Raw genomic sequence first — 7,037 nt, forward strand, 5'->3', positions numbered from 1 at the left:
ATATTATGTGTTCTCTTCAGAATTAGGTGCATTTCTAAAACGTTGCAAGGAGACGCGCTGACGTGATAAAAACGTTATAAATACGTTTCTGCATTTATAACGTCACGTGAACCCCCCTGCGTGTCATTAATCTACGCCTTTGTAAAAGGTGAAAAATAAAAAATAAAATACATATTGTATCTTTAAGGTACTACTATGTTTTAGGGCTAAATAAGGTACAAATTAAGGGTACTAACCCAGTGAAAAGCTGTTGTATCCCTAAAAGTAGGGATACAGAGAGTGCATAGATTCCAATAAGAAACTTTTTCACATTCGATTTACTTTCAATTCACATTCAGTTTGATTCACATTTGAATTGAATTGAATGTGAATCGAATGTGAATTGAATTGAATGTGAATCGAATGTGAATCGAATTGAATGTGAATCGAATTGAATGTGAATCGAATGTGAATTTAATCGAATGTAATCGAATGTGAATTGAATCAGGTGTGAATCGAATGTGAATGAATTCAATGTGAATCGAATTGAATGTGAATCGAATGTGAATTTAATCGAATGTAATCGAATGTGAATTGAATCAGGTGTGAATCGAATGTGAATTGAAGCAAACGTGAATGTAAATCGAATGTGAATCGAATCGAAACCGAGTGTGAATGTAAATCGAATGTGAATCGAATCGAAACCGAGTGTGAATCGAATGTGAATTGGACGTGAATCGAGTGTGAATCGAATCGAATGTGACTCGAATGTGAATCGAATCGAATGTGAATCGAATGTGAATCGAATGTGAATCGAGTGTGAATCGAATCGAATGTGAATCGAATGTGAATCGAATATGAATCGAGTGTGAATCGAGTGTGAATCGAATCGAATGTGACTCGAATGTGAATCGAATCGAATGTGAATCGAATGTGAATCGAATGTGAATCGAATGTGAATCGAGTGTGAATCGAATCGAATGTGAATCGAATGTGAATCGAATGTGAATCGAGTGTGAATCGAGTGTGAATCGAATGTGAATCAAATCGAATGTGACTCGAATGTGAATCGAATTTGAATCGAATGTGAATCGAGTGTGAATCGAATCGAATGTGAATTGAATGTGAATTGAATCGAATGTGAATCGAGTGTGAATCGAATCGAATGTGAATTGAATCGAATGTAAATCGAATTGAATGTGAATTGAATGTGAATCGAGTGTGAATCGAATCGAATGTGAATTGAATGTGAATTGAATCGAATTGAATGTGAATTGAATCGAATGTGAATCGAATTGAATGTGAATTGAATCGAATGTGAATCGAATTGAATGTGAATTGAATGTGAATTGAATCGAATCGAATGTGAATCGAATCGAATGTGAATTGAATCGAATGTAAATCGAATTGAATGTGAATCGAGTGTGAATCGAATCGAATGTGAATCGAATCGAATGTGAATTGAATGCGAATCGAGTGTGAATCGAATCGAATGTGAATCGAATCGAATGTGAATTGAGTGTAAATTGACTTGAATGTGATATGAATGTGAAATTGAATCGAATCTGAATTGAATTGATTGTGAATCATCATGAATCGAATGTGAATGTGAATCGAATGTGAAGTGAATGTGAATCGAATGTGAATGTGAATGTGAATTGAATCAAATGTGAATTAAAATGTGAATCGAGTGTGAATCAAATTAAATCAAATGTGAATCGAAATTTTAATTGAATCTAATGTGAATCTAATGTGATTGGATGTGAACTGAATGTGAATGGCATCAAATGTGGATTGAATCGAATGTGAATTGAATCAAATGTGAATTGAATCAAATGTGAATCATCATTAATCGAATCGAATGTGAATTGAATATGATTTGAATGTGAATTGAACTGAATGTGAATTGAATGTAAATCGAATCGAATGTGAATTGAATATGATTTGAATGTGAATTGAACTGAATGTGAATTGAATGTAAATCGAATCAAATGTGAATCGAGTGTGAATCAAATGTAAATCGAATCGAATGTTAATTGAATATGATTTGAATGTGAATTGAACTGAATGTGAATTGAATGTAAATCGAATCAAATGTGAATCGAGTGCGAATCAAATGTAAATCAAAGTGAGTGTGAATCGAGTGAGAATCAAATCAAATGATTCAGTTTGAGATATCTGATTGGATAATAGCAGCTCACATTGCAAAATATGTCATAGCAACAACAAGTGTGACTGGAAAATATATGCAATTTGAATCTCCTACATGTCAACACCATGGCTGTTTAGAATCAAATTTAGCAGGTATTTCAGCTCTAATTTTTCTTTTCCTTTTCCAAAATGTTTAATGACAACATTCCAAAAAACATTCTAAACGACAAAAGAATATGGCAGTGGTAGGGATTCTGTCAAAACGACCTCCAAGCCAATTTAGCTAAAACAAATGCGCAGAAATGTCACTAAAAATGTTGGAACTATTTCAGCAAGCTCTAAAGATAATAAAAAATGACGATAAGATGTTAGGTAATTGGATAAATAATGAATATATTAATAAAATATAGCTGCGAGCAGCGATTACGGGCCCAAGCCGGTGGCACCGCAACCCCGGTGCCTTTAGTTACCTAAAGGCACCGGGGTGGCGGTACCGCCGGCTTTGGCCCTCCATCGCTGCTCGCAGCTATATTTATATGTATATATATATATATTATACAAACATATATATATATATATATATATATATATATATATATATATGTATTTATATATGTGTGTATATATATATATATATATATATATATATATATATATATATATATACCGTTCAAAAGTTTGGGGTCAGGAAGATTTTTAATGTTTTTAGGAGAAGTCTCTTCTGCTCACCAATGCTGCATTTATTTGATTAAAAATACAAACAAAAACAGTAATATTGTGAAATATTATTCCAATTTAAAACAGCTGTTTTCTATTTTAAAATATTTTACACTGTAATTAATTTATGTGATCAAAGCTGAGTTTTCAGCATCATTACTCCCATCTTCAGTGTCACATGATCCTTCAGAAATCATTCTAATATGATGATTGATGGTCAATAAATATTAATTATTATTTTCAATGTTGAAAACAGTTGTGTACAGATTTTTTTTCAAAATGCGTTGATAAATGTAATGTTCAAAAGAACAGCATTTATTTCAAATATAATTTTTTTTAACATTTTAAATGTCTGTACTGTAACTTTTGATCAGTTTAACTCATTCTCGCTTAATAAAAGTATTGATTTATTTTATTTCTTTCCCCAAAAAATAAAATTAAAATTATTACTGACCCCAAACTTCTGAACGGTAGTGTTTAATGTTACAAAAGCTTTAGATTTCAGATAAATGCTGTTCTTTTGAACTTTCTATTCATCAAAGACTGTACACAACTGTTTTCGACATTTAAAATAATAATGAATGTTTCTTGAGCATCAATCATCATATTAGAATAATTTCTGAAGGATCATGTGACAGTGACGACTGGAGTAATGATGCTGAAAACTCAGCTTTGATCACAGGAATAAATAACAGTTTAAAATATATTAAAATAGAAAGCAGCTGTTTTAAATTGGAATACTATTTTACAATATTACTGTTTTTGTTTTTGTTTGTATTTTTAATCAAATAAATGCAGCCTTGGTGAGCAGAAGAAACCTCGCTTAAAAATCTTACTGACCCCAAATTTTTGAACAGTAGTGTATATATATTATATAAAAATGTAATGGATAAGACACAGATAGTTTTACTTGCCTGACCTGATTAGAACAATGAAAAAACTTAAATGAAAAAATAACTTGGGAATCTCTAAAACGAGGGCGCGATTAAACAGTGGACACATAAAAACATACTCTGTCATTTTGTTCAGAACATCATTCAAACTGCAAAGTGTTAACTTATATTTTTGTACAGTAGCAATAAAACACAACATTGTGCTTTTTTTAAATACATTCAAGCAATCCTCCCCGAAAATGAAACTAAAATGCTCACGGCTGCACAGGCATTCATAATGGTGCGCGTCCTCAGCGAGGAACGAGCAGAACAGAGTCAACGTTTTTTAGGTCATTCCTCCTTCCATAGGAAGTTATTGAAAATGCTCGCTCTGCTCCGCACCATTATCAATGTCCGTGCGGACGAACATATTTTACTTTCGTTTTTAAGTTAGCGATTAAAAAGCCCCCAGCGGTGTCACACGTCAGTTAACCGGTGGTAAAATATTCTTACCGTCACATACCTAGTATATTTTTATATAGATATAATAGGCCTACCTGATTTTGAACACAAGAGGGCAGTATAGCACTATGTTTGACTTTATTTATTTATTGTTTAGACTAAACAACCATTCTGGCAGTTTTTAAACTTAAACTTCATTCTTAAATTGAAAAAAAATAATAAAATGAGTTAAGTTCTGATATTTGTATACTTTTATATAGTAATAAATGGTTTATAATTAATTTTTTATAATTTTTTTATTTTAATTTTATAATTTTTTAGACAATACTTTAATCCCTCGCCATAGCAAAACCGTTTGAGATATTTATTATCCGTTCACAATTTAGCATCATTAATATATTTTTATCATGTTGAAAAAGTTTGGTGGGAATAAAATAAACCACTTAGATAAAGGTGGCTAAAAATTCAGAGGCTGATTTTGCAAAAAAATCCACATTCAGACCAAAATATCTGACTTCCTGATGGTCAGAGCTAATGACTTTAAATTAGAAAGTTGTCCGGGTCGATGAGATCAATATATGAACTGAGTTTTTTTACTGTAGTTAAAACTAACCCCCCCACTTTTGTCAAAAGCATGTTGAAAGTGACACACTTCCTGCTGCCAGTTAGTGGCGCTATAACTTTGAATCACAATAGCTACATACATCTGATCGGCCTCTTACCACGAACACACTGCTGAAGTTTCATCAAGATCAGTTAATGTATGCAGAAGTTATTCCACTTCGTGTTTCTCTTTTCTCGCCATAAATTCGATTCCTCGCCACGGCCAAACCGTTCGAGATATCAAAAATCCGTCCGCAATTTAGCATCCTCAAAGTCTTGACTACATGCACACCGAGTTTGGAGGGGACACGGTGAATTTTCTAGGAGGAGTATTTCACATTCCACAGCAAGTGTTTTCCAAACAACCCATAATAGCCGACTTCCTGTTGGGCTGGCGTAAAACTTGACCAGGGGAAAGTTGTTCGGCACGATGAGATCTATATGTGTACCGAGTTTCATATTAATTCATGCAAGCGTGTTTGATATATGGACCAAGTTTTAGAACCCCGTTCAAGGGGGCGCTGTTGAGCCCCCCAGCCACGCCCGGGTACCAGCTTCAGCCCGGCCCTGATGGCCGTGGGTTCTGACATGTGTGTAAAGTTTCAAGAGTTTTTGAGCACGTTAAGGACCCCAAAAGCCCCTGAAACCTTGATTAACAATATAAAAGCAATAGTCAAATCCCTCCCCCCCTCCCCTCACACACACATAGACACAGAGAGAGGGAGAGAAAATTCTTCAGAAAATCCACATTCAAACCAAAATATCTCTCTTCCTGTTGGTCGGAGATGGTTAATGTAAATTAGAAAGTTGTCCGTCTTGATGAGAACAATACACATACCAAGTTTTGTTGCTGTTGATAAAACTAACCCCCCCACTTATGACTAAAGGTGGCGCTACTGAGCCCCTCACCACGCCCGTTTCTGAAACTTTGCACATGCCTACGGGCTTATAAATGTGATGTGTCTGTCGAGTTTCATGCAATTTCAAGTATGTTAAGAGTCTCAAAAGCATCAAAAAAAAAACATTAAAGTTTGAAGCGTTGCCATGGCAACATTATTAAAGATATCAAAAATCCTTTCACAGGTCTACATCTGCCGTGTGTTTACATTAAACACAAAAAGTTTGAAGCAAATTGGGTAAAAATAAGAGGGTGATTTTAAAGCATTTTGAAAGGGACACACTTCCTGCTGCCAGTTGATGGCGCTATAACTTTGACTCACAATAGTCACATCCATGTGATCGGCCTCTTACAACACACTGCTGAAGTTGAATCAAGATCAGTTAATGTATGCAGAAGTTATAACACACTTCCTGTTTCCATTATTCGCCATAAATTCGTTTCCTCGCCACGGCCAAACCGTTCGAGATATTAAAAATCCGTCCGCAATTTAGCATCCTCAATGCCTTGACTTCACGCTGACCGAGTTTGGAGGCGAATGGATGAATTCTCTAGGAGGAGTACATTAAATTCCACAGCATGCGTTTCCAAACAACCCTAAATAGCCGACTTCCTGTTTGGCTGGCGTAAAACTTAGAGCACGAAAGTTGTTCGGCCCGATGAGATCTATGTGTACCGAGTTTCATTTAATTACATGCAAGCGTGTTTGATTTATGGACACGTGTTCGGATCCCGTTCCAGGGGGCGCTGTCGAGCCCCCCTGCCACGCCCGGGTACCAGCTTCAGCCCGGCCCTGATGGCCGCGGGTTCTGACCCGTGTGCAAAGTTTCAAGAGTTTTCGAGCACGTTAAGGGCCCCAAAAGTGCCCGAAAGGTTGACAAAATAATAATAATAATAATTATTATAAATAATCCTACCGGAAACAATAGGGCCTTCGCCCTTTCAGGGCTTGGGCCCTAATAATGAATCATTAAGATAACTAAACAGGATTTATGCCATTCTCATACCTGTCAACCCTCCCGTTTTTCCCGGGATTCTCCCGTATTTTACATTGCTATCCCGCTATCATCCCGTTTAAATAATTTCCCGTATTTCTCCCGTATTTTTAATCTTTCTATAATTTTTTTTAAAAAAATCCCAAAGGGCGCAAACCAGTTAAGCGGAAATCCCGCCCTACAGCTAATTTCATTGGTTAAGGTTACAATGACGGGTAGGTTTAGGGGTCAGTGTTTGGTGTAGGCAATCAGTACTGTGATTCACATGACCAATAAAATCTTTAGAATCGGCTGCAGGGCGGGATTTCCACTGAAGTAGTTTGGGGGGAAAAATCGCGCAAAGAACAGCAGCATCCGAGG

The sequence above is a fragment of the Scardinius erythrophthalmus genome, assembly GCF_964197995.2.
Source record: "Scardinius erythrophthalmus genome assembly, chromosome: 20".
In the NCBI taxonomy this organism is placed as follows: domain Eukaryota; kingdom Metazoa; phylum Chordata; class Actinopteri; order Cypriniformes; family Leuciscidae; genus Scardinius; species Scardinius erythrophthalmus.